The sequence below is a fragment of the Oryctolagus cuniculus genome, chromosome 19, assembly GCF_051225735.1.
Source record: "Oryctolagus cuniculus isolate XC-2025 breed Fujian yellow rabbit chromosome 19, ASM5122573v1, whole genome shotgun sequence".
Taxonomy (NCBI): domain Eukaryota; kingdom Metazoa; phylum Chordata; class Mammalia; order Lagomorpha; family Leporidae; genus Oryctolagus; species Oryctolagus cuniculus.
In genome coordinates, this window is record NC_142885.1 from 4,509,098 (window position 1) to 4,536,959 (window position 27,862).

Here is a 27,862-nt window from a genome sequence, read left to right on the forward strand (position 1 = left end):
CTCGCTCGCCTGCCCAGGTCCCGGCCCCGACTTCTCGGGCAGCTCGATGCCGTCACCCTGCTCCCGAGTCATTTCTAGGACATCACAAGCCCGCAACCTGAACTCTCGGGGAAGAGCACGTGGCCTGTCTGCTGCTGACACAGAGTGGGCTTTTCAGTTTTACTGGATGAAGACCCAAAACTGCAAATCCTGTCATCTCATCTCAAAATAGATGTTGTGCGCTTAGCCCATTACCAAGCCAGCTCTTTTCGGATTAGTCACTCCTCACTAAAAATCTTCCCACAATGAATACGAAAGCTCAGCTGGACCTAAAACACTAGCGGCCAGAAGCAAGCATTTTCCTGCAGGAGCAAACGGCTACAACACTAAGGAAAAGCTAAGGCCTGGAGCACCCACCCGCCCAGGCACAGCACGTGGCTCGCAAAGCTGTCTGTGCAGGCTCACTGGGCTTAGCTGTTTGCCTGTGGCCCCTCCCAAATAAAACGGAGCGCTGCCAGAAACGTGAACAGGACACACTTCTCAGGTTACCGAATCCAGTGAGCAGCCGACAGCTCTGTTTGGCTTCTGTCGAAACGCAAGTGTAGGACACCTTCCAAGGCCAGAGGAAAACCGAGGGAAGGAAGCAGTAGGTCCTGTACTTACACTGCATTTTTATTTTCTCTTAAAGATTTACTTATTTACTTGAAAGTCAGAGTTACTCAGAGAGAGGAGAGGCAGAGAGAGAGGGGTCTTCCACCCGCTGGTTCACTCTCCAATTGGCTTCAATGGCCAGAGCGGTGCTGATCCAAAGCCAGGAGCCAGGAGCGCCTTCCAGGTCTCCCACGTGGGTGCACATGCGCTGATTCCCAGGGCAAGTTCTCCTGTGGGTTCAGTCTGAGAGCTGTGTGTGTGTGTGTGTGTACACTGGGTTCAGTCTGAGAGCTGTGTGTGTGTGTGTGTGTACACTGGGTTCACTCTGAGAGCTGTGTGTGTGTGTGTGTGTACACTGGGTTCAGTCTGAGAACTGTGTTTGTATGTGTGTACACTGGGTTCAGTCTGAGAGCTGTGTGTGTGTGTGTGTGTACACTGGGTTCAGTCTGAGAGCTGTGTGTGTGTGTGTGTGTGTGTACACTGGGCTCCCATGGCAACTTCTCCTGTGGGTTCAGTCTGAGAGCTGTGTGTGTGTGTGTGTGTACACTGGGTTCACTCTGAGAGCTGTGTGTGTGTGTGTGTGTGTACACTGGGTTCACTCTGAGAGCTGTGTGTGTGTGTGTACACTGGGTTCAGTCTGAGAGCTGTGTGTGTGTGTGTGTACACTGGGTTCACTCTGAGAGCTGTGTGTGTGTGTGTACACTGGGTTCAGTCTGAGAGCTGTGTGTGTGTGTGTGTACACTGGGTTCACTCTGAGAGCTGTGTGTGTGTGTGTGTGTGTACACTGGGTTCACTCTGAGAGCTGTGTGTGTGTGTGTACACTGGGTCCAGTCTGAGAGCTGTGTGTGTGTGTGTGTGTGTGTACACTGGGTTCAGTCTGAGAGCTGTGTGTGTGTGTGTACACTGGGTTCAGTCTGAGAGCTGTGTGTGTGTGTGTGTGTACACTGGGTTCACTCTGAGAGCTGTGTGTGTGTGTACACTGGGTTCACTCTGAGAGCTGTGTGTGTGTGTGTGTACACTGGGTCCAGTCTGAGAGCTGTGTGTGTGTGTGTGTGTGTGTACACTGGGTTCACTCTGAGAGCTGTGTGTGTGTGTGTGTGTGTACACTGGGTTCAGTCTGAGAGCTGTGTGTGTGTGTGTGTACACTGGGTTCACTCTGAGAGCTGTGTGTGTGTGTGTACACAGGGTTCAGTCTGAGAGCTGTGTGTGTGTGTGTACACTGGGTTCACTCTGAGAGCTGTGTGTGTGTGTGTGTACACTGGGTTCACTCTGAGAGCTGTGTGTATGTGTGTACACTGGGTTCACTCTGAGAGCTGTGTGTATGTGTGTACACTGGGTCCAGTCTGAGAGCTGTGAGTGTGTGTGTGTGTACACTGGGTTCAGTCTGAGAGCTGTGTGTGTGTGTGTGTGTACACAGGGTTCAGTCTGAGAGCTGTGTGTGTGTGTACACTGGGTTCACTCTGAGAGCTGTGTGTATGTGTGTACACTGGGTTCACTCTGAGAGCTGTGTGTGTGTGTGTGTACACTGGGTTCACTCTGAGAGCTGTGTGTGTGTGTGTGTACACTGGGTTCACTCTGAGAGCTGTGTGTGTGTGTGTGTGTGTGTACACTGGGTTCAGTCTGAGAACTGTGTTTGTATGTGTGTACACTGGGTTCAGTCTGAGAGCTGTGTGTGTGTGTGTGTGTACACTGGGTTCAGTCTGAGAGCTGTGTGTGTGTGTGTGTGTACACTGGGTTCAGTCTGAGAGCTGTGTGTGTGTATGTGTGTACACAGGGTTCAGTCTGAGAGCTGCTGACCAGAGCCCTGTGAGCGAGTCTGTTGCAGTGTGGGGCTTTCCTGTACCCCCACCTCACACCACACAGGACTAGGCTGAGGGTCAGAGGTCCCAACCATAGAGCTGCTTTTTGGCAGGGAGGGCAAACAAAGTGGAAGGAAGCCACGCGAGGGCTGTGAGCACAGAGAGACACTGCAGTCCTTGGGGAAGTGTCTCCAGGCTGCTTGTGATCTGTCAGGGCCATCCTGGGGCGCGAGGGCAACTGTGGGGCCTGCAGGGTCGTCACACGTCTTCACTTCCCAAGACCGACGTCCACTTTATAAAACACCCTTTGCGTCTCCACACAGGACCCGTGTGCCGTGCTGGTGGCTCCTGCGTGCCGAGTCACGGCTCCTGCGTGCTGAGTCACAGCTCCTCTTCCCACTGACGGAGCTGGGGCCCAGGACTCCTGTGGGAGATCAAGGCCAGAGGCACCATGCGCTCACCCAGCCTTTCTACCAAGCTTCTGAACACTGACTAAGGTGTGGACGGGGCAGGGCACAGAGCTCTGGCTCGTGTGGCAACCTGAAGGCCACTTCACAGAAGCTGTGCCCACAGCCGCCTGCCCCGCCCCCGCCATGCCCAGCACCTGCCGTGGGAACGGCACGAGGGCCACGTGCAGCTCACTCCATGCCCTGGCCAGGTGACTGGTGTTGCTCCATTTCACCGATGAGAAAACCAGCTCAAGGTCGCTGGGCTGGTCCGTGGGAAGGGCTGACCATAAAGCCACACTCTATACAAGCACGTTCTTATTCTAGAGAAACAAAACCAGCCCAGAGACACTGCTCTCAGAGGACAGAGGTGTCACCGTGTTCTCACACCCCCACACAGCTGCCGTCCGCCTGCCACTTTCCCTGCAGCTGACAGCGGGCACCGCGGCTGGAAGGAGACACCAGTCGACCCCGACGTTCCCAAGATTCTCCAGAATGTTTTTAAAAATTGGAATTAAGGGGCAGGTGTTTGGTACAGTAGGTAGGATGCTACCTGGCACACCTGCACCTCACACTAGAGTGCCTGGTTTCTTTCTTATTTAAGATGTATTTTATTTACTTGAAAGGCAGAGTTTATAGAGAGACAGAGGGGAAGAGACAGATAGCCTGCAGCCACTGGTTCACTTCTCAAATGAGTGGAGCCAGTCTGAAGGCAGGAGCTTCTTCCAGGTCTCCCATGTGGGTTGCAGGGGCCCAGGCACTCGGGCCATTTGCTGCTGCTTCCCCAGGTCATTAGCAGGGAGCTGGATCACAAGAGGAGCAGCTGGAATATGAACGAGCACCACGTGGGACCCTGGTGTTACCTGCAAAGCCGCAATGCCGGCCCTCAGTACCTGGGTATTACTTCTGGCTCTGCTTCTAATTCCAGCTTCCCGCTGATGCCCAGGCACCAGGAAGCAATGGTGACTGAACACTAGAGTTCTTGTCACCCACGAGAAGACAGGAGAAGACCCCGGGTTGAGCTTCCGGCTCCTGGCTTTGGCCTGACCCAGCTCTGCCTATTAAAGATATTTGGGGAGTGAACCAGCAGATTTAAGCTCACTCTCTGTCTCTCTCTCTCATTCTCTGCCTTTCAAACAAACAAAAAATAAACAAAAATTATTTTAAAAACCCCAAATCCAGAAGGAATGGGGTATGCTATAGGCCTGGCTAAATGAGAAGAAACTGTGTTCATTTCTCACTTTCATCTAATCCCCAAAGAGGACAAAAAAGCCACCCAGGCACAGTGCCGGCAGCACAGACTCGGAACGGCCGTGGCTGCGGCGTGGGGCAGGTGTGGCCGGCTGGGCTGGGCTGTCTCGCGAGTACAGCCTGGCTTCTACGTGTTATGAAACATCGCAGGGCCATGCTCACTGCTTGCTGGAACCGTGACGTCTTTGGCTGTGTTAGGTTAGAGGCACTACACTGAATTCAGTCTCCAGTTTCTGCCACAGACCTGAGGAGTGAGCGGGGCACGCGCTGGCCTCCACTGGACAGCGCTGCTGGACGGCAGCCCTGCTCAGAGCCCGCTCTGACTGCAGACCTAATACACTCTCAGTGTAGAAAGCGCAGGCAGAAAGTCACCTAGAAGTAACTTACTAACGTCTTGGAACGTCATCTGCAGCACTCCTCACAGCGAGTCTTTCTCTCTGCGTGTATGCACACGATTTGTCCTAACTCTCTAAAAGCAGCCCCAGCAGCGCATGAGCACTTTCCCACGTGACGGGACGTTTCAGGGCGCCCAGGGAGGAGCTGTGACTGCAGCAGCCTTGCGCTGCCCAACGCGCCAAGTGCCCCCGCAGGCCAGGAGCTCCCGGGGCAGACCGCCTCCAGACAGCTCCTGCGCTGGCAGCTCCTGCACGCTGAGCAGCGGGGCTGCTGCGTCACCGTGAGGCTTCCGACGGACATCCTCACACTGCTCTCCAGAAATGTGCCGACTCACGCAGCTGGTGACTCTGCATTCTTTAATTTCCCCAAATTGCTTCAATTTCTAATTTCTTAAATATTTATTTGGAAGGCAGAGTCAGAGAGAGAGAGACAGAGGTCTTCTACCCGCTGGTTCACTCCCTAGATGGCCGCAACCACAGGGCTGGGCCAGGCCAAAGCCAGGAGCCAGGAGCTTCACCTGGGTCTCCCATGTGGGTGCCCAGGTCCAGGGACTGGGGCCGTCTTCCACTGCTTTCCCAGGCCATTAGCAGGGAGCTGGATCAGAAGTGGAGCAGCCGGGTCTCAAGTGGGCGCCCATATGGAATACTGGCACCGCAGGTGGCGGCTTTACCGGCTGCACCACAGGCCAGCCCCCCAAATTGCTTTCCTCACGACTTGCTTCACGCTTCACTGAAACTTAGGGAGGTACATCCCCAGACCAAAGCTCAAAGAGAAATCACAACTGGCAACTGAAAAGGAAGCAAACTTAGTACATACGCACATGCAATCCGAAAATTAAGAGACGCTGACTGGCCCAGCTCTGGCCGTGTGGCCATCTGGGGAGTGAACCAGCAGATGGAAGACCTCTCTCTCTCTCTGTGACTTTCAAATTAACAAGTCTTTAGAAAAAAGAAAAGAGATGTTGACTTCTCCACTTCAAAGAAATTTTTATATTCCCTGTTATATTCATTTCCCTCTAAATCTCATTAATAGCCATTACTGAACAATAAAGTAATAGACAAAATAAGTAACAAAGCAACTTAGTAAGAGTTGTTTACCCTTCATGAGTGTTTGAATTCCTGAAGTCTCTCATGCTTCCAGGGATGGAACGCGGCTCCGTCAATACTTTCAATACACCCCCTCTCACGGCATAGAGAATAACATAAAACACCTAGCCAGAGTTCTTAGAAGAAGCACTGCATCTGCTCAGAGGGTTAATATTAATTACTGTTAACATAAACAGAGACGAACAACGCAGCAGGAAAACAAGGTGCCCCTTAACAGCCAGGATAACACCAGCGGCTCCTCCTCCTCCTCTCTCAGACCACCCAGTGCAAAGTTCCGAGCTGATGATAGGACTGACCGAAGTTTGAAGAAGACAAAATTGTAATCAGAGAAAATAAACTCAGTGAACAAGGTAGTAGATGAGAGGCCACGCCAGAGAGACTGCCACCACGCTGCAACACTGCAGTGATGAGATGCCACGCCGGGCAGACGCCATCACGCCGCAACACTGCAGCGGTGAGCCGCCACGCCGGGAAGATGCCACCACGGGCAGACGCCACCACACTGCAACACTGCAGCGGTGAGCCGCCACGCCGGGCAGACGCCACGCCGGGCAGACGCCACCACGCCGCAACACTGCAGTGGTGAGATGCCACGCCGGGCAGACACCACCACACCACAACACTGCAGTGGTGAGATGCCACGCCGGGCAGACGCCACCACACCACAACACTGCAGTGGTGAGATGCCACGCCGGGCAGACGCCACCACGCTGCAACACTGCAGTGGTGAGATGCCACGCCGGGCAGACGCCACCACGCCGCAACACTGCAGTGGTGAGCTGCCACGCCGGGCAGACGCCACCACGCTGCAACACTGCAGTGGTGAGCTGCCACCACGCCGCAACACTGCAGTGGTGAGATGCCACGCCAGGCAGACACCATCACGCCGCGACACTGTGGCGTTTCCTCTTCAGCATTGGCTCCGTGAAGACAGCTCTCAGGAGAGCACTGCTTCCTTGCCCCACGGAGCCCTGTGGGAAACTACTAGGTGCAATGACCCCCCACTCCGCTAGCATCTTGGCTGCTTCACGAAACCCTGCTCTTCGCCACCTGTCTTCTGTGGGAGACAGTGCGACTGTCAGACTTCAGACGAGCCTCTGCAACGGTACCCTGCCTCTTTACTCGCTGGCTTGATGCACCCACCTTCCCAGGACGCACCTGTCACGTTCGGGACCAGGGCACACGCTCAGATCACACGCTGGCTGGCCATGACTGGGGCCACACCCCTTCCTTATGGAAAGGGGCAGGAGGGGGAGAGAGCACTCTCCCAGCATGGGCACACCAGCCTCGCAGGGCCCTCTCCTGCAGAGTGCCCCTTCCAGTGTCTTCCTTCTCTCTCGTTTATGGGTAACCCTTCGGTTCATTCTTGCTGGGTATTTCTGGAAGGAGCTCCTGGCTCCTGGCTTCGGACTGGCACGGCTCCGGCTGTTGCAACCAACTGGGTAGTGATGTGACCAACTGGGTAGCAGATGGAAGACCTTTCTCTCTGCCTCTCCCTCTCTCAGTATAACTCTTTCGAGTACATACATCAATCTTTAACAGCAACAACAACAAAACCTGCCAGGGGCCCCTCAGGCAGCCTGTATCCTTGCAGAAGCCCAGAAGGCCCTCATGCCCCGGCCTGCCCTGGCCTGCCCCGCTCAGGCACTCCAGCCACACCGGCCTCCTGGTTCTGCCTTGGGATCGCTGCCTGTCTGGTTCCGAGAGCTGAAGCCCTCTGCCCCAGCCACGGCTCCCTCACTCTGCCTTCACTCCTTCCAGCCTCTACTCGGTCGCCAGCTCAAATCTCGCCTCATACCCTGTGTGCACCCCGCTCGCTGGCCTGGCCTTGCTCCGCTCTGGAGCAGATCCTGCTAGCGTCACGAGGCACTCTGTCCCGCTCACGGGCCTCAGGGACATCTCTGTGTGTGTTCTGCTCATATCCATGCTCCAGGCTGGGAACACACCGCTTCTCCACCTGCTGATGGGGTAAAGGAAGGGACCTTGGGGCCTCTGCTAACCACGGGTAGCAGCGCTGTCAACCTCCCAGGCACAGTGGGGTACCTCACGTCTCAGAAGCCGGAAGCAGAGGTTCAGATGAATGAGATCTGCCCTGTACTCAAACAGCACACAGCTCAGATATCCTTGGTCATCTTCTTTCTCAGCACAAAGCTCACCACACAAGTAGTCACTACTGAGGTTAACCAACTGATACTGATACCGTGGATTAGGACAGAAATATGGATGTACGAGTCTGGAAATCCTTTAACCCATTTCCTCTCCACAGGCCAGGGATGGGGGTGCCCGGAAGCGCCCCACACGTCTGTGGACTGCTTCCTTTCCAAGCGCACAGGAACCTTCGGAAACTCTCCTGCACCCAGAGCAGCCTTCTAGCGAGCCCTCCGGAACGCGCTGCTGCTTGCAGGGCGATGGCCTGGCCCCCAGACCGCGAGCGCCATGGGAGGGGGGCTCGTGCAGCACCTGGCTTAGCTGCCCCACAACGCAGTCCACAGCCAACAACCAGACGCGGCACAGCCTGCTGCACCAGTCCTAGCAACTGGCAGCCTACGGCCGAGCTCCTGTAGACCAGGGGCTGGGGAGCGCTCCCTCGGTGGGGCACAGACAGGCCTGGCAGCCGTGCCCCAGCAGGAAGCGGAGGTCGAATCCTCTGGGGTCCCTTTCACAACAGCACTCATCCCACTCGTGAGGGCTCTGCCTGGTGACCCGAACACCTGCTATGGCTCTGCCTCCTCACCGTGGTAGCAGGTACCCACAACAGTATTAACTGCTCACAGGAGCCACGCTGCGCCCTCGGTGGAACTTAGCTCTGGTCCGAGCAGCAACAGTAAGCCGGATCCCGGGGACGGACGCCAGCAGTGGCTGGCAAGATGCTGAGGAGAGATGTGGAGTAGGGCCCGGCCGGCTCAGGCTCCACAGGGCCTCCGGGGCCAGCAGCTCAGCCGCCGAGCCATCAGAGGCAGGAGCCACTTCCTGGGGAATCTCACCTTCCAGGAGAAGACTAGCCTTTGAGAGAAAACCCAGGCTTGAAAGAAACCCAGCCTGAAGCCCTGTGGGCGAGGGCAGCTGCAGACACAGAGGGGCCCAGCTCCCGGGGCCGGGAAGCTCCCCGGTGACTCCTCCGGACGCCTGCGTGTCTGCACACAGCCAGGGCCTTCCCCTCTAGTGCCCGCAGGCCACGGGGACCCTGTGTGACTCACAGGGCCGAGCGGCTGCTGTGAGGCCAAGCCAGGCGGACATGAAAGGGCGCCGAGCTACAGGGCCGGGTTTCTCAGCCGTGGCACAGAGAGGCCAGGAAAAGCAGCAACGCTAGCACGTTTCAGAGTGCAGGAGCAAAGGGCTTCCTGTTGTTCCTCAAGTAAACCTCCTGTTACGAGCGTAAAGGACCTTCTACCAAACTGTTGTTTATCGATAGGCGCCTAAAAATCACGTGGTGGGGCGACCCTGTGGCACAGTGGGGTAAGCTGTTGCTGGCGACACAGGTACCCCATACCGGGGTGCCCGTGTGAGTCCTGGCTACGGTGCTCCTGACCCAGCTCCGTCAGTGGGCCTGGGCGGGCAGCAGATGATGGCCTGAAGCCATGGCCCAGTCACCCACGTAGAGACCTGGATGGAGTTCTTGGCTCCTGGAGTCAGCCTGGCCCAGCCCTGGCTGTTGCAGTCATTTGGGGGAGTGAACCGGTGATGGAAGATCTCTCTCTCTGTCTTTCAAATAGGTAAATAAATCTTTTTAAAACACGCCACTTGGAGGGGCTGGCATTGTGGTGCAGCTGGTAAAGCTGCCACGTATGATGCCAGTGTCCCACGTGGTGCTGATTTCAGTTCCAGTCCAGCTCCCTGCTGTGGCCTGGGAGAGCAGCAGAGGATGGTTCAAGTCCTTGGGCCCTGCACCCACGTGGGAGACCTGGACGAAGCCCCTGGCTCCTGGCTTCAGCCTGGCCCTGGCCCAGCCACTGTGGCCATTTGGGAGTGAAGAAGCAGATGGAAATCTGTCTCTTCCTGTATCCGTGTGACTCTGATTTTCAAATAAGTAAATGAAGTTAAAAAAAAAAAAAAGTCCCTTGAGACAGACCTCAATGTAAAGTCAATCTACCTGAAAGTACACTGTGCAAATTAGATAAGGTTTAAGTAAAAAAGGATTAGAAACAAGAACTACTTCTTGATAGGCTCCTCACGTGCTCCACAACGGAAGCGCCAAGCCTGACCGCCGGCCTGCAGTGTGGGTCTGTGTCCCAGGCCAGCAGGTGCACTGGGCACCTGTCCGTCTCCGCACAGGCACTCTGCTCCGAGAGCCGGGAGCCGGGAGGCATGTGCTGCTCTGCTTTCGTGAGGACCGGAGCGCACCGGGCAGCAGCCACAAGCGCGCGGGCAAGCAGGACACTTCCCTGGGAGGCAGCGCCGAGGCAGGCCCGCCCTGCAGATGCTGTGCACCAGGCCCCTGGGAACGGGCCCCTGCACCAGCACTGCTGGGGGAAAGCTGACCTCAGTCTTAAGAAAGAATCCCTCCCTCAGGTCTCCCGTCTGCTTCTCTTCAGCTGTGGTGGATCACTCCCGCTTCCCTTACTTCCTTGTTCTTCTGAAGTGGCACAGTCTTCAGGTTTGGTGCCCCCCAAGGCCAGGCCCCCCTGCTCCTGCTCAGCACGGCTGCTGCCTACAGAGCCACGGGAACGCAGACCCTACCCCAGTCCAGAAGTTTGTCCAGACGGTAGAAAATCCTACTCCAGCTAAGGAGGAAGCAGGCACACAAAATACGGCTCCTTGGCCTTTTCTGATGGCTTTAAGGAAGAACACACACACACGAAACCCAGAGCTCAGGACCTTCAAGATGTAACTGCTTCACCCCAACGACAGAAAGCTAGGGTGCAACTGCCTCACCCCAACGACAGAAAGCTAGGGTGCAACTGCCTCACCCCAACGACAGTAAGCTAGGGTGCAACTGCCTCACCCCAACAGTAAGCTAGGGCGTATGGTTTTTAGCTCTAGGACAAAACAAACTTGAAGCATTTATAAGCTTTGTTGAAACAGAAGGCTCCCCCTAGTAAATGCCCCCCCCCCTGTACCCACTCCGTCAGGGACAGCCCCCTCCTGTCCAGGCTTCCTGTCTCCTGCCTCTCCATCCCCAGGGGACCGGAAGCTCCTGTCAGTGAGGCCGTGCAGCTTCCTCAGTGAGCGCGCAGTAGGAGACGTCACTGCCCCACACAAGGGAAGCAAACTGCTCTCTGCCCCGCCCCGGAAGAAGCTGGGGGGGTGGCAGGGCTCCAGGGAAAAGTCCAGCACGCCACGGAAAGGCAGACCGGTCCATGAAGGACACACACAAGGCAGCGGAGCAACAGTCCAGCACAAGGTCTGAGACCACAACCGGGGAGCAGCGTTGTGGTGTGCTGGGTCAAGCCTGTGAAGTCAGCATCCCAAGGGGTGCTGGTTCCAGGCCCAGCTGCTCCATTTCCAATCCAGCTCCTGGGAAAGCAGCAGCAGGCGGCCCAGTGCTTGGACCCCTGCACCCGAGTGGGAGATCGGGATGAAACTCCTGGCTCCTGGCCTTAGCTTGGCCCAGCCCTGGTCACTGCAGCCATCCTGGGAGTGAACCAGCAGATGGAAGCTCTCTCTCTCTCTCTCTGTAAGTCTGTTTCTGTGTGTGTAATTCTGCCTTTCAAATAAATAAATAAATTATATATATATAAAAAGGCCTGAAGTTGGAGAAGCAGGAAGCATCACACTACCAAGAAATTCTGGAGTTGAGGCCATGCCTATTTCTGCCCATGAGAAAGACTGTCTACAGAGCAGGAAACAGACTGGGCCAAGATTACCCCTTGGAATGCTGTCCTAGGGGCTGCCCGAGGACGTCTCAGAGGACAGACACAGGCGGTAGAACGGGTGGCCTCGGCCATGGGCCCTCCCCACCACGCGTGGGCATCTTCAATGTCGTGAGGACATGAGTGGACCCAAAGGTGGGGGTTGGAGAAGCCACCCCCCACCCCGCAGTGCTCCAGCAGGGACTGCCATTCTCATCTCCTGCCTTGGGGCTGGGCTGCCAGCTTGGCTCCCCTGGGTTTCTAGCCTTCAGACTTGGACTGAGTCACATACCAGCTTCCCCAGGTCTGCCCGGTGCACACACAGATCATGGGCCTTCTTCCCCATAACCACTTGTACCCAATCTCCTTCTGTCTGTCCACACAGCCTGTCTGTCGGCTGTGACGCTGGAGAATCCTGGCCCACAGGGAGGTTAAGGAACCTGCCTTGCTCCAAGCAGTGCTGTGACTGGGCAGGTGCATGAGGTTAAAGTCCACTCTGGGGCAGGTGCTGTGGCGTAGGGGGTAAGGCTACCACCTGCAGTGCCAGCATCCCATATGGGTGCCAGTTTGAATGCTGGCTGCTCCACTTCTGATCCAGCTCTGTGCTAGGACCTGGGAAAGCAGCGTAAGACAGCCCAAGTGCTTGGGCCCCTGCACCTGCATGGGAGACCCGGAGGAAGCTCGTGGCCCCTCGCTTCGGATCGGCACAGCTCTAGCCGTTGCGGCCATCTGGGGAGTGAACCAGTTGATGGAAGATACCCCCCCCCCCCTGCCACTGTCATTCCTCTCTGTAACTTGGTTTCAAATAAGTAAACAAATCTTTAAAAATAAACAAGAGCCCACTAGGGTCCAGGCTAGCAATCAGTTTGTGCTTGCGATGGCAGGAAACCAGCTGCCCGTTTCAGAAGCTGGTGCAGTTTCCTAACCACACGAGTCAACGTCTATCTTTCTGGTTTCCACTTGGGGAGGGTATTTGGCACAGTGGTTAAGGTGACATTTGGGACTCTCGTATCCCACATACGAGAGCCTGGGTTCGAGTCCCAGCTCCGCTCCTGATTCCAGCGCCCTGAGTGCCTGCCACCACGCGGGAGACCTTGACTGAGTTCCAGGCTCTTGACTTTGGCCCGGTTCAGCCCTAGCCGTTGTGGGCATTTAGGCAATCAATCAGTGGCTGACAGATCTTTGTCTGCCTTTTAAATAAATAATAATGAAAAAAGACTTTCACTCACCTGAATTAAAGATATAAAAATAAACCTCTATCTCAGCTTTCTCTGAGCTCACAAATAAAGCCAAAGTCACAAACCAAGACTTGAGGGATTTCTTTTGCAACCACGAAGTCTCTACCCAGATTGCTCAGGGAGGCCTTACCCAACCAGCCTACTGAACACCGCAACCCTTACCACAAAACCCGTTTCCTTTCCATGCTTGCCACTTTTCCCACGGCACACAATCACAGAATTTCACACCTGGAAGAACTCTAAAGGCAGCGCGCCAGGAGCAGGTAGTCAGTCTCGTGGTTACGGCGTCCTCGGCCGGCACTGTGGATCCCGGCAGCAAAGCACGTGGCAAGCTGTCTCTTCCCCGCTGCACAGGGCCTTACAAAGCCGCTCACTGCCTGCTCTTCACAGGAGGCCCAGCACCCCCAGGGCCTGGCATCTGCCTGCCACACTGGGTTTATCTTACATTAGCAACCTCCAGGAGGGGCCTGGGGTCCTCGCTCCCAGATCAAGGCTGTCAGCCTCAGGACCCCGAGGATCACTGGGGACTGGGAACCCACCTGATCTGTGAACTAGGGTGCTGGGGGTGGGGGTGGGGCCCAAGTTAAGCACTGTGGGAGTGCCTCATCCCAGGCTCTCTGTAAGCTTGCAGGGAGGACGTGGTCGGTCTCAGGCTGCTCTCAGCCCAGCTGCTTGGTCTGATCCCCTCTGGATCCCCTCTGGATCTAATCACACTCCACTCTCTGCATTTACGACCCTCAGACATCTGATCTGCAAGAGCCAGCCAGGACGGCCCTGTGAGCACATCTTCCACGTGTGACATACAAAGCTGACTCCTCCAGGAGGCAGCTGCCCGAGGCAGGATGCCCCTGCAGCCCCCACCCGGGGCAGGAATGGAGACCCCCGGTCACCCTGCAGTCCCCACCCGGGGCAGGCACTGGAGACCCCCGGTCACCCTGCTGTCCCCACCCCGGGGCAGGCACTGGAGACCCCCGGTCACCCTGTTGTCCCCACCCGGGGCGGGAATGGAGACCCCGGCCACCCTGTTGTCCCCACGCGGGGCGGGAATGGAGACCCCCAGCCACCCTGCTGTCCCCATCCCGGGGCAGGCACTGGAGACCCCGGTCACCCTGCTGTCCCCACCCGGGGCAGGCACCGGAGACCCCGGCCACCCTGCTGTCCCCATCCCGGGGCAGGCACTGGAGACCCCGGTCACCCTGCTGTCCCCACCCGGGGCAGGCACTGGAGACCCCGGCCACCCTGCAGTCCCCACCCCGGGGCAGGCACTGGAGACCCTTGGCCACCCTGCAGTCCCCACCCCGGGGCAGGCACTGGAGACCCCGGCCACCCTGCAGTCCCCACCTGGGGTGGGAATGGAGACCCCCGGCCACCCTGCTGTCCCCACCCGGGGCAGGCACTGGAGACCCCGGCCACCCTGCTGTCCCCACCCCGGGGCAGGAATGGAGACGTGCGGCCACCCTGCTGTCCCCACCCCGGGGCAGGCACTGGAGACCCCGGCCACCCTGCAGCACAGAGTCATTGAAATGCTTCACACTGTCCAGTCCTAAGCCACTCACTGGCCCTGCCCGTTTAAGCAAAGTCCCTGACGCTCCCCTCCCTCTGCCTCTCTCTGCTTCCTGCTTCTAGGGGCCTGTGAGACTGAACTTCTCTGTGACAGTCACTTCTGAGCAGGCCAAGTCCCGAGCACGTTCCGCACCAGCCCTCGCACCTTCTCCGTCACCTCCCCCACAGGCACGTGGTGAGCATCCGTCTGCGGAAGGACGCGGCCAGCTCTTCACTCTTCAGCATCTCCTAGGCAGGCCTGGCGGTGGAGGGGAACAACTGGGGCCGCCCGAGAACCCATGCAGCTCTCCGGGCACACACAGCCCAGGGCCGTGGTGGCACACAACCAAAACGCGCGTTAGTCAGGAAACTGACTGCAAGCCAGGCGAGCAGCACGCTGGTTCAAATGTGCCAGCTCGGGCAGAGGGCGGACGTACTGCTGAGCATGGATGTTCTAGTGATAGATTCAGGATGAGGTCATCTATATACATCGTAAAAACAAACAAAACCAGGGGTCTGGCATTGTTGTGCAATGGGTGAAGTTGCCAACTGCAACACCGGCATCCCACGTGAGCACTGGTTCCAGTCCTGGTGCTCCACTTCCAATCCAGCTTCCTGGATGCACCTGAGAAAGCAGTGCAAGGCCGCCTGACTGCTTGGGCCCCTGCCACCCACATGGCAGAACTGGACAGAGTTCCAGGCTCCTGGCGCTGGCCTGGCCCAGCTCGTCACTGCAGCCACGTGGGGAGTGCTACAGCAGGCGAAGATTCTCTAACTCTGCCTTTCAATACATAAACCTGTTTAAAACTTCAAAAAATAATAAAGTCTTGGCTATGGACTCACGTAGGTTCTGCAAGTATAGAAACACGGATGCATACCCAATTCCTAACACGGCTGCCTCTGGAGAGGAAGGGATGGCAGCAGTGACACTGACACTGAGGCTAACAGCAAGGCCAGCGTGAGCCGGACCCTCACCGTGCCCAGGCCCGAGTCCCGCACTCAGTGACTCACTCAGTTCTTAGGGCAGGGGTGCACACTCGGCACAGCGGTGGCGCTGCTGCTTGGGACGCCTACATCCGACACTCGAGTCCCCGGGTTCGAGTCTCTGCTCCGCATCTGATGCAGCTTCCTGCTAACGCACACCCTGGACGGCAGCAGGTGATGGCCCAAGTCCGTGGGTCCCTGTCACCCACGTGGGAGACCTGGACTGAGCTCCAGGCACCCGATTCTGGCCTGGCCCAGACCCAGCTTTTACAGACGTTTGGGGAGTGAACCACTGGATGGAAGATTCTCTCCGCCTTTCCAATAAATAAATAATTTTAAGAGCAACCATGAGTTAGCTACATTATCACTACTTCACAGCTGAGAACTAAGAGTTGTAAAATGATGAAAACCCTAAAATGCACCCCATAACTTATCATTTCCACTGCTCCTGTCCGGTTACACGACTGCAGTGTGTCCAGACCACTGCCATCCTCTAGTGACGTCCCAGTTTCTGCTGTCGCCCTGCCCCCACCGCAGGCGACAGGAGAACAGCTGGGTCACCTCTCTCGCCCTCACCGGCTCTGGGCACCCACACTGTGGCCCCCAGGCACACTCCAGCTCCCAGACTTTCCCCAGAAACCAGCACGCCATGCTCCCCGTGCAAGTCTCCGCTCCACCACACCAGAGATGCCAAGCTCCTAGGACAGCACACCGCACGCCCCAATGGCGTTTGGTCCTCCCACCCACTTCTCTTTATTTTCCAGACCACTCATCACCTGGAGTTATGTATTCCTTGTGGTTTGTCCCTGCCCTGCCCCTCCTTCTCTGGGCGTCTCAAGGGAGAAAGGACTTGGTCTGCTCTGGCCCAGAGCTGGAGAAGGCGAAGCTAAGATCCCAGTGCAGTCTGGTTCCTGTTCTAGGATCGCAGGAGGCAGAGGAGTACCGAAGAAATTAACAGAAGCAAAAAAGGGGAAGGAGAGCCAGCGCTTTGGCATAGCAAGTGAAGCCACCTGTGGCTCCAGCATCCTATGTGGGTGCTGGTTCGAGTCCCGGATGCTCCACTTCCAGAATCCAGCTCCTTGCTAATGTGCCTGGGAAAGCAGTGGAAGATGGCCTAAGTGCATGGGCCCCTGGAGCCTCGTGGGAGACCCAGATGAAGCTCCTGGCTTTGGCCTGGCCCAGCCATTTGGGGAGTGAACCAGCAGATGGAAGATCTCCCCCTTTCTAATTCTGCCTTTCAAATAAATAAATAAATCTTAACCAAAGGGTGGGGTGGTGGAAGAAATCGCTGCAGCAAACAGGTAATCATGAAGAAGGAACGCGTGGGTGTTCACCATCGTCCCCTCCCTCTTCTCCTTCCTACCTTTTTTTTTTTTTTAAGATTTATTCATTTGAAAGGCAGAGTTACAGAGAGGCAGAGGCAGAGAGGGAGGGAGACGGGGAGAGAGAGACAGAGATCTTCTGCTGGTTCACTCCACGGATGTCTCCAATGGCTGGAGCTGTGCCAATCTGAAGCCAGGAGCTTCTTCTGGGTCTCCCACGCGGGTGCAGGGGCCCAAGGAGTTGGGCCGTCCTCTACTGCTTTCCCAGGCCATAGCAGGGAGCTGGATCAGAAGTGGAGCAGCCGGGACTTGAACTGGTGCCCATGTAGGATGCTGGCACCACAGGGGATGGCTTTACACACTATGCCACAGCACTGGCCCGTTTTACTTTTAAGTCTCCCTCAGCACACTACTCATGAATTACTAGTTTAAAATGCACCGGACCACCATAAAACTACCCTTAGCATTTCAGACAGGAAAATTCCACACAATATACTCACGCTCAGATTAATTTGAAATCCACAGTGCCACCTCTGCCAAGTGGCGGGCCAGGAGCACTGGGGAGCAGCGTCCTACACGTCCCAGTTATTCAAACAGCAGGCGGGTGCCACCGTGAAAGGGCTTGGCAGGCGTAATTAAGGTTATCAACGGCTGACCTTAAACAGCAGGGAACACTGGATGACTCTGTGGGTGCGATGCGGTCAAGTCAAGTCCTGACAAACAGAAGAGCAAGGTGGACACGTCCCACCAATTCCAGGCACTGCTGCCGGCTGGGCTGAGGGCTGTGTGTGGGCCGGGCGGGAGGACTGGGCCTCCGGCCTCCAGGGAACTGGGACTCAGTCTGATCGGCACAAGGAACCGAGTTCTGCTACAGACGCTCGGGTGTCCCTCGCACCTCCTGGAAGGACAGCGGTCCAGCCGACGCTGGGCGTAGCCTTCCTCCACACGGAGACTTTCGATTTCAGCTCTAGTCACTTGCTACAGGGGCAACAGAGCGACAAGCAAGATCAGTAAGTGAGAAACACGGTAATCCGTCTTAAAAATCGGTACTTAAATTCCTGTCTTCATAATCAGACAAATAACCCAGATTAAATACAGGCAGAGGGTCTGTGTGGACAGTGCTCCGAAGAGCTGCAAATGGCCGGTGAGCACACAGAGAAACCTCACCTGACGCGCCAACAGGCACTGCCAATCAGACCACCAGGAGGCACCCCCTCCCACCCCCAGAGTGGCTGGGCTACACAGGACAGAGGACACAGAAACCTTTCACTGAATGAAACGGGCACAGGCGATTCGGAAAATGGCCTGGTTGCTTCCAAAACGTTCAACAGTTACCATCTGATCAGGCAATGCCACTCCAGAGAGATGAACACACGCCTGTGCCAGCAGCTGCACCGCACGTAACCGCCGAAAGGGAGAAGCCACCTAACGCCCGCTGCCCGGAGGTGGCTCAACAAGACAGACCTACCAGAGCGAGGCAGCACGCGGCCCTCAGTGGGCAGACACCAGGCTGCAGCACAGGCAGGCCTGCACACACTCAGGCCAAGTGCAAGAAGTCAGCACACAGGGGCAGGCCTGCATGGCACGGTTACGGGACATGTCCAGAGAAGGCAGGCGGCGACACGGCTGAAGGTTGGAAGCAGAGTGAGGAGAGGCGCCAGGCTTTCCTGGTGGGGTGATGGCGGCACAACTCCAGACACCGAAACCCACTCAACCGAAGACTTCAAGTGAGCACCGAGCCCGGTCGGGAGCCTATCTCGTCGAGCTGGGAGAGAAAGACACACGACACGCCAACGGCGGGAACCCGCGGCTGCCACCCACGGGCCACCCTCCCCGGGTTCATCCATGGCTGTGGTCTCTGCCGTCTGGCCTTCCAGGACAAAACCACAACCCCATTCTAGTTAACGCGCACATAGAAATCTCTCCCATTCCACACCAACGCCGGCTAAGCGAGGGACGCACCCCATGGTGTTCTGATTAACATTCCGCGTACTCCAGGCCAGAAACGTCTCTGAGACACTGAGCTCGCGGATGGCGGAGACAGGCGGACACTGCACCCGCCAGCCCCAGTGCCGGCAGAGGCCCCGCTCCTTTCCCCAGCAGGGACGCGCAGCTGCCCGGGGCGAGGTGCCCATCTTGCTGCTGCCCCTGTGCAACGGCCATGGGAAGGGACTCAGCAAGCAGCATCCCTCAGCGGCAGGCAGGGACAGCGTGACAAAGCGGGTGTCAGGCTGCCCACGTGTTGCCAGTTACACGGAATCATGCACACAGAGCTGCTTCTCCATCTGCTCCGGAAACTCCCAAATTGCAGGAATGATGCTATATAAGGAAGCCACGCTGGGTGGCCCCTGGCAAAGCAGTGCAGCCGGATCCGGGCTCCCCGCCCTCCGCTCGCTGGAGACAGCGCTGTAAACAACAGCAGGTACGCCGTTTTCCTTCCTGCATGAAGCCGGCCCGCAAAGGCTGGTTGCCAGGCAACACAAGGTTGGCGTCGGAATCCTGACCTTCGTGTCACTAAAACACGAGCAGTATTTTGTTCACAAGCTTTGGGTTCCTTCACACCCTTCCCCCGACAGCACTCGCCCGTACCTCCACCAAGCATGCGAACGCTTACACGTGTGGGCGCCAGCCCAGAGGCTGACCTGCCAGGTGCACGGCCTTGCACCCCGTCCAACGTGGACGCACACTGACGGGCACAGAATCTGCAGGCCGAGCTTTGCGGTGTCAGCAGGAAGTTCCTCACATCTCCGTCTGTCTGGGACTTCCAACCTGCCAGCTCTGCGGCTCCTCCAGGAGGCGGCCGGCCTCAGCCCCTCCGCCAGTCTGCTTCTGCCTCTCGCCTCCCAGGCTGCACCAGGGCAGTTTCTCCAGAATTTGGAGCCAGTATCTGCAGACTGTCCAGTAACCAAGGGTACACTCTCACCTGCCAAATCTAACACAGGGCTTAAGGGAGCCCCTTTCTCCAACCCGAGTAAGATCCAGGTCTCTGGCTCGCCCAGGAGTTGAGTAGAGTGAACCCCTCCCCACTCCCCAGAGCGCAGGCCAGCGCAGCCCTGCCCGGGGTTTACTGGAATTCAGGAGAGGTGGTTCCCAGCGAGGACAGGAAGCGTGGTTCTCAGACACTTCTTTTTTTTTTTTTATTTTTTTATTTTTTTAATTTTTTGACAGGCAGAGTGGACAGTGAGAGAGAGAGAGAGACAGAGAGAAAGGTCTTCCCTTGCTGTTGGTTCACCCTCCAATGGCCGCCGCGGCCGGCATGCTGCGGCCGGCGCACTGTGCCTATCCGAAGGCAGGAGCCAGGTGCTTTTCCTGGTCTCCCATGGGGTGCAGGGCCCAAGCACCTGGGCCATCCTCCACTGCACTCCCTGGCCACAGCAGAGAGCTGGCCTGGAAGAGGGGCAACCGGGACAGAATCCAGTGCCCCGACCGGGACTAGAACCCGGTGTGCCGGTGCTGCAAGGCGGAGGATTAGCCTAGTGAGCCGCGGCGCTGGCCTCTCAGACACTTCTTACTTCATGTGTAACACAGCTGGGCCTGAGCCAGTCCTGGGCAGTGCGGAGGCTCTGGCCCCGAGGAGCCCCTCACGCCCAGGGACAGTGGAGGACTGTTTACTTATCTGCTGGAGAACTGAGGGCAGGGCAAACTGTGTCCTCACACCGCAGCGCTGACCCGTCCAAACCAAGACCCTTCCAAGGGTTCTCAGCAGAGTGTCTGGGAAGGGGGGACGAACGGAAGACGCGAGGCACAAGAGATGAGAACCTTAGAGACCTAGACAATCGTTCTCCGGTCTCTCAGCCATGCTAATAGTAAGTCTACAGATTTAGAAAAACAAAGCTGTTTTGGAAGAGGCCGGTCATGACTCAAAAGTATCACAACAATTCTCTGAATGAGCACTTAGCCAGGATCTGTTACAAGCTGGAGGACAGAGAACACAACGACGTAACCGTGAACTTCAAAGCATCTGCTAGACAGACAAAATTAACTTTAAACATTTTTAAAGAACATGTTATAAACATAAGAAAGTAATACTATACACTACCATCTGTAAAATGCAATGGAAAAGAGTGATCCTTTGAGAGACGGGGGGGGGGGTGAGGGGGGGTTGAGAGAGAAGGAGCAAGTCAGGGAGCGCTCCTGTCTGCTGGTTCACGCCTTGAATGCCCGCAGTGCTGGGGCTGGGTCAGGAGGAAGCCAGAAGCTGGGAACCCAATCCAAGCCTCCCAGGTACTCAGGCCTCACTGACCCTCAGGGTGCAGCAGTAGGACCTCGGGTCAGGAGCGGGGCCAGGACTGAGCCCAGGTACTCAGGCCTCACTGACCCTCAGGGGAGCAGCAGTAGGACCTCGGGTCAGGAGCGGGGCCAGGGCCGAGCCCAGGTACTCAGGCCTCACTGACCCTCAGGGGTGCAGCAGTAGGACCTCGGGTCAGGAGAGGGGCCAGAACCGAGCCCAGGTACTTGGGTATGGAACACAGATCCCTTCGTAGCTGGTGTGAGGGGCTAACAGCTCCAGTCCCTGTGGGGAAGAGGAAAGGGCAGACTCCCTTCCAAAGTGGACGAAGGGCTTGTCTTCCAGAGGCTGCCTTAGCAAACTGTTTTATCTTGAGAACAGGCTAATTTGGCCCTCTACTAGTTTTCCTTATTAAAGTATTTTCTTACTTAATTGAAAGGCAGAGTTAGAGAGAGAGGGAGAGATTTCACCCCCTGGTTCACTCCCCAGCCAGGAGTTTCATGGGGTGGGGGAAGGAAGAAATTGGGGGGGGGGTGAGAGGGAGGGAGAGAGAGAGAGAGATCTTCCACCTGCTGGTTCACTCCCTAAATGGCCACACTGTCCAGGGCTGGGTCAGGCTGAAGCCAGGAGCTTCTTCCAGGTCTCCCACATGAGTGCAGGGCCCAAGCACTCGGGCCACCTCCTGATGCTTTCCCAGGAGCGCCAGCAGGGACGTGGATTGGAAGCAGAGCAGCTGGGACCAGACCTGCAGGCAGCTCCCGCTTGGCAGGCAGCAGCTTGACCCACCAGGCCACAGCGCTGGGGGTGGCCCTTCTCCCCACCTCCTCCCTGCCTCTGACCGACTGTGATGCCAACCCTCCTACTGGTTGTTGGCCGTCATTCTGCCCCTGTCCTGTCTGGTTAAATCTAGGTAGCCGCCGTGCTGGTGCAGGAAAAGCCAGCACCCACAGGATTCACGGCGGCCCCTCCCCTGGAGCCACGCCTCCTGACTGCCGCGGAAGGGGCTTTCTCACTGTCCGCACCGTCCCTGTCCCGTGGAAGTGCTCTGACCTGCGACCAGAACCAGGCCGCCTGCACCTCCCACAGCACTAAGTGCCAGTGCCCACCCCACCTAGGCTTGATGGCTTCAAGGACACAGAGAATGAAAGAAGCAAACTCACTGAAGTTTTAAATTCTTTATATATAAATATGCAATCTAAAATAGATAATACAAAACAGAAAAAAAACTCATTAGCATAACCTACCATCACCATGTATTTTTTTTTTTGCATCCAAAAGGTGAAACTTAAGTTCACTACTTTCCAGTTACACATATCACAACTATGTCTCCAAAACACTATTTCCAACATCAGCAACATGAAAACACTTGCAGAATCTGACTGCTCCTCCAGTCGTGGTCTCCTGCCCCAGCTTGGCCTGGTCTCCCTCAGTGACAGCCAGGCAACCCCAGGAGTGTTCAAGCCAGCTCCCATTGCCCTCTGCTGAAACCCTCCGGAGGAGCCTCTGGCGTCTGCACGGCCCCTAGGACCCGTGGCCAGTCTCCGCCACCCTCTGCAGCAGCCACGCTGGCCCCCTGGCGACAGCAGTCACCCGTCAGCAGCACTCCCCTCACGCCCCCTGGCCCACGCACTTCTCCGGCGTCTACACGGCCCCTAGGACCCGTGGCCAGTCTCCACCACCCTCTGCAGCAGCCACGCTGGCCCCCTGGCGACAGCAGTCACCCATCAGCAGCACTCCCCTCACGCCCCCTGGCCCACGCACTTCTCCGCGTCTGCACGGCCCCTAGGACCCGTGGCCAGTCTCCGCTGCACTCTGCAGCAGCCACGCTGGCCCCCTGGCGACAGCAGTCACCCATCAGCAGCACTCCCCTCATGCCCCCTGGCCCACGCACTTCTCCGGCGTCTACACGGCCCCTAGGACCCGTGGCCAGTCTCCGCCACCCTCTGCAGCAGCCACGCTGGCCCCCTGGCGACAGCAGTCACCCGTCAGCAGCACTCCCCTCACGCCCCCTGGCCCACGCACTTCTCCGGCGTCTACACGGCCCCTAGGACCCGTGGCCAGTCTCCGCCGCACTCTGTAGCAGCCACGCTGACCCCTGGCGACAGCAGTCACCCGTCAGCAGCACTCCCCTCACGCCCCCTGGCCCACGCACTTCTCCGGCGTCTACACGGCCCCTAGGACCCGTGGCCAGTCTCCGCCACCCTCTGCAGCAGCCACGCTGGCCCCCTGGCGACAGCAGTCACCCATCAGCAGCACTCCCCTCACGCCCCCTGGCCCACGCACTTCTCCGGCGTCTACACGGCCCCTAGGACCCGTGGCCAGTCTCCGCCGCACTCTGTAGCAGCCACGCTGACCCCTGGCGACAGCAGTCACCCATCAGCAGCACTCCCCTCACGCTCCCTGGCCCACGCACTTCTCACCATCCCACATCGTTGGGTTCACCGTCTATTTCCCATGCAAGAATGTAAGCTCTGAGACAATGATTTGTTTTCTGCTTCTTTCCCCATGATCCTAAGCACCGAAAGGTGCTGAACAGATATCACGGATTAAATGAAGTATCGATGGCAGTGAAGTTCTCCTTACCCACTGCTGGCACTCAGCTTGTCCAGGTGGCTCAGCTTGTCAACCACACTGCAATGCGCACCCTGGCTACTCAGAGCACAGTCATGGCCCAGCCGCGGCACAGACACTACCTAGAGTTTATGGAAATACAGAATCCCAACTCACTCTAGAACCACTGGCACCCAGGGCGGGCACAGAGGCTCCTCTCCCCCTGCAGCCACGTGTCTGGCTGGCCTGCTGGGTAGCGCACAAATCTTCATGACCAGCTCTGATCAGCAAATTACCCTCAAGAGCCAGCTGATGCCAACTCACACTCCCACGCAATCCAGGGACCCAGAGGCCAGTGATCAGGAGGGGCAGGCCGGCGGTCACTTGGGATGCCCACAGCCCGCGCCAGAGTGCCTGGACTGCAGTCCTGACCCCAGCTTCCTGCTGACACGCACCCTGGGAGGACTTGGGTCCCTGCTCCCACACCAACTCCAGGCTCCTGATCTTGGTCTGACCAAGCCCTGGCTGTTGTGGGTTTGTGGGGAGTGAACTAACGGACAGATTTCTGTCAAATAAATGAAACCAAAGAGGCTGGGTGGGCACTGTGGCACACTGGCGAAGACGACACTTTGATGCCTACATCCCATGCTACAGTGTCTGAGCTCTGGTGCCAGCTCTGCTCTGACACGCACCCTGGCAGATGGTTGGGTGCCTGCCACCTATGTCAGAGACCCGCACTGAGCTCCCTGCTCTGAGCTGCAGCCGGGCCAGCCCTGACTTCTGTGGGCATCTGAGGAATGGACAGCAGCTGGGAGATCTCTGTCTTGCAGGTAAAGTAAGTAAATACAACTTTATGCTGCCGCTGAACTACAAAGGCATAGGGAACCTCAAGAGATAGTACGGGAAGGAAACTGGAGGAGTCTCTTCCCTCACTCCCTCCGATATCTTGCCAGACTCCCCACTGGCCAACCAGAATCTACAAGGCCCAAAACTTGCTGCTATAATCTATGCAGGTCAGTCCCGGGGTGGAGCGGGGATGGGGAGGGACAAGCAGAAGCCAGGGGCAGGTCTAGCCCCTAGCAGCGAGTCAGAGCTCAAAGCAGCCAGTGACAGAGAGTGTAGAGCAGGGAGCTGTCTCAGCATGGAGCAAGGTACACTGGTGCCGCCAGTCCGGGCTCAGGAGACGCGACCTCCAGGAGCAATGCAATTTCTGATGCAGCACAAACAGCCATGAAAAATGCAGGAGAAAACGCAAGCTGCCAGTCACGTGTGGGACGCCAGGAAGCAGAGTGAACCAACGACTGCTGCAGAAATGCAGGCACGAAGCAGCCGAGACAGGCGAGACGCGGGAGCCCGGGCACGCGCGTCTCCTCACCTGAAGGGCCCTGGGCATTTCTAATCCTCCGGGATCAGGGCCCTAAGCCGTCATTAGCTCTCACACGTATGATGACCATCGCAAAAGCATGGCGAATCCTCACAAAGATTTGACCAAATAGGCAGAAGTAAAACCCAAAAGGTCACAAAAGCCTCCAGCAAGGAACAAAGCAGAGACATTCGGAAAAATCCTCCTAACCACGAGGCAGACGCAAGCCAAAACCGGTGCCTCAGCAGACAGCAGCAAGTGTCAGCCAGGGTGTGGAGCAACTGAACTTCGCCCCCTGCTGGCTCAGGTGTGAAAGGCCTCAGCTGCTCTGTAGGAGTTCAGCAATTCAAAACATCAACACCACAGAGCCACCATCTGTTCTGGTGGTTCCATGCCCAGGTAGGTATCCTGCAAAATGTCGACATCTGCCCACACAAAACCTACGCGCCCTGGTGACTGCTCCTGCACCTTACTCACAACAGTCCAGGGCAGCAGTTCCCATGTCCATCCACAAACGGAGAAGCAGCACACGGTGTGTCCCTATAATGGAAAGTCACTCAGCCATAAAACATATTACTGAAAATGCACAGTGCATCTGATAAAGGTCTTGTATAAAAAATTCTTAAAATTCAACAGTAAAAAAGCAGCCACCCAAGTGAATGGGCAGAAAATCTTTATTAGTTTTAAAGATTTACTTCTTTATTTGAATGGGGGGGGGGGAGAGGGAGGGAGAGGAGGGGAGGGGGAGAGGAAGATAGATCCATCTTCCATCTGCTGACTGACTTCCCAAATGGCAACAATGGCTGGGGCTGGGCCAGGCCAAAGGCAGAAGCCATGAACTCCACCGGGGTCCCCACGTGGGTGGAGGCAGACAAGCACCTGGGCCATCTCCCGCTGCCTTCCCAGGCGCACTGACCGGGAGCTGGCTGAGAAGCAGGGCAGACAGGAAGTGACCCAGTGCTCCGGTATGGGAAGCTGGAAGCGCGTGTGGCAGCTTCACCTGCTGCGTCACGTGGCAGTTACATGGCCGGTACCATGGTTCGGCCGGACCTGGCACTGCAACTCCAGCACCCCGGGACTTCCGGCCAGGAGCCACCTCCCAGTCTCCTGTGGGTGTAGGGGGCCAAGCACTCGGGCCACCTTCCGCTGCTTTCCCAGGCACGTCAGCAGGGAGCTGGATCAGAAGTGGAGCAGCCGGGGCTCGAACCTGCATGGGACACCAGCACTGCACGCGGTGGCTTTATTGGCTACGCCACAGCGCCGGCCCCATTACTCAGCTTCCTGCTGATGCACCTGGGAAGGCAGCCAAAAGTGGCCGAATGCTTGAGTCCTGCCACCCACAGAGGAGAGAGGACAGGTCTCCCGCCTCCTGGCCAGCGGCCTTGTGGGGAGTGAACCAGCAGACGGAGGATGCCTCAGTGTCTCCCGCCCCCTCTCCCCCTCTCTGCTGCTCTGCCTTTCTAATTAATTAATTAACTGCAACTAAAGAAGTTCACACACTGTCATCAGAGGGAAGGCGCCTCAGTCAGAGTCCGCTCACGTGGCAGCCCCCCGCGGGACACTGATGCCGGCGGCAGCCCAAGCCGTCAGCTACAGGGGAGGACGGCTCAGCAGGCAGGGTCCACAGGGTCCCCTATGCCGAGAGGGGGACACCACGATCAATGTCAAACTACAAGAAAACGAGCCACGCTCAAACTACCTGAGTATCAATCTTAAAAACAAACCCAATAAAACACACATGTAATACCTTTTTCTTTAAAGATGCATTTTATTATTTGAAAGACAGCGACAGAGAGAGAAGGACAGACAGAAAGAAATCCTCCATCTGCTGGCCATAATGGCTGAGGCTGGGCCAGGAGCCTGCAAGTCCATCCAGGCCACCCATGGGGGTGGCAGGGGTCCAGGCACTGGGCCATCATCCGCTGCCTTCGCAGGGGCATCAGCAGAGAGCCACACAGGAGGAACGGCTAGGACTCGAACCAGCGCTCTGACATGGGATGCCGGCATTACAGACGGCAGCTTAACCCTCCAGGCCACAATACCAGCCCCTAATGTATCCATTATAATCTACACTTACTAAGTACAAAAGTCAGATACATTTTTGAAGAAGGCTGAATTCAAGATTTCAAAACACATACACTTAACACATCCTCCTTACCCCTGATGCTTTATTTATTTAAATATTTTATTTATTTGCGAGGTAGAGGGATGGAGGGAGGGAAGAAGAGAGAGAGGGGGAGAGAGGGGGAGAGGGAGAGAGGGGGGAGAGGGAGAGAGGGGGAAGAGGGAGAGAGAGGGCGAGAGAGGGGGAGAGAGGGCGAGAGAGGGGGAGAGAGGGAGGGAGAGAGAGGGAGAGGGAGAGGGTGAGAGAGAGAGAGGGAGAGAGAGAGAGGGAGAGGGAGGGAGAGAGAGGGAGGGAGAGGAAAAGAGGGAGAGGGAGGGAGAGGGAGAGGGAGGGAGAGGAAGACAGGGAGAGAAGGAGAGAGGGAGAGAGGGAGAGAGGGAGAGAGGGAGAGAGAGGTCTTCATCTGCTGGTTCACTCCCTAAATGGCCACAAAAGCCAGGAGCTTCCTCCTGGTCTCCCACATGGGTGCATGGAACTAAGCACTTGGGCCATCCTCCACTGCTTTCCCAAGCCATAGCAGACAGCTGGATCGGAAGTGGAGCAGCCAGGACTCGAACCAACGCCCATAACCAACGCTGGCACCACAGCAGAGGCTCAGCCTACTACACCAGGCCCCTATTTATTTACATTTCTAAAGGATTTATTTGTTTATTTGAAAGTCAGAATGACAGAGGAAGAGACAGAGAGAAAGGGCGGCATCTTAACTCCCTCAAAGGCCGCAATGGCTGAGGCCAGGCCAGGAGCTTCCAGATCTCCCATGTGGGTGCAGGGTCCAAGCACCTGGCCATCCTCCGCTGCTTTCCCAGGTGCATTAGCAGGGAGCTGGACTGGAAGTGGAGCAGCGGGTCTCAATCCGGCACCCACATGGGATGCCAGTGTTGCAGGCAGCAGCTTTACCCACTACGCCACAATGCCAGCCCCCACTTTAGTAGTAAAATGTTTTAAGTTAATTAAAGACCACAGCAGGACATCTTACTTCCTCAGAAGAGTTTTAGCTGGACCAACACCAGGAAGGAGCTGAGGAAAGCTGGTGACTTCTGGAAGTTACCAAGAATGAAGAAACAAGTTTCCAATTAAAAAAAATGCTGGAGAT

At 56.8% G+C, this 27,862-nt stretch overlaps 1 protein-coding gene across 2 annotated transcripts in view; it reads right to left on the reverse strand.

Moving 5' to 3' along the window:
• Window positions 1–27,862, reverse strand: part of GNA12 (G protein subunit alpha 12) — a 98,794-nt gene that overhangs the window by 52,399 nt on the left and 18,533 nt on the right. The window lies entirely within an intron of this gene.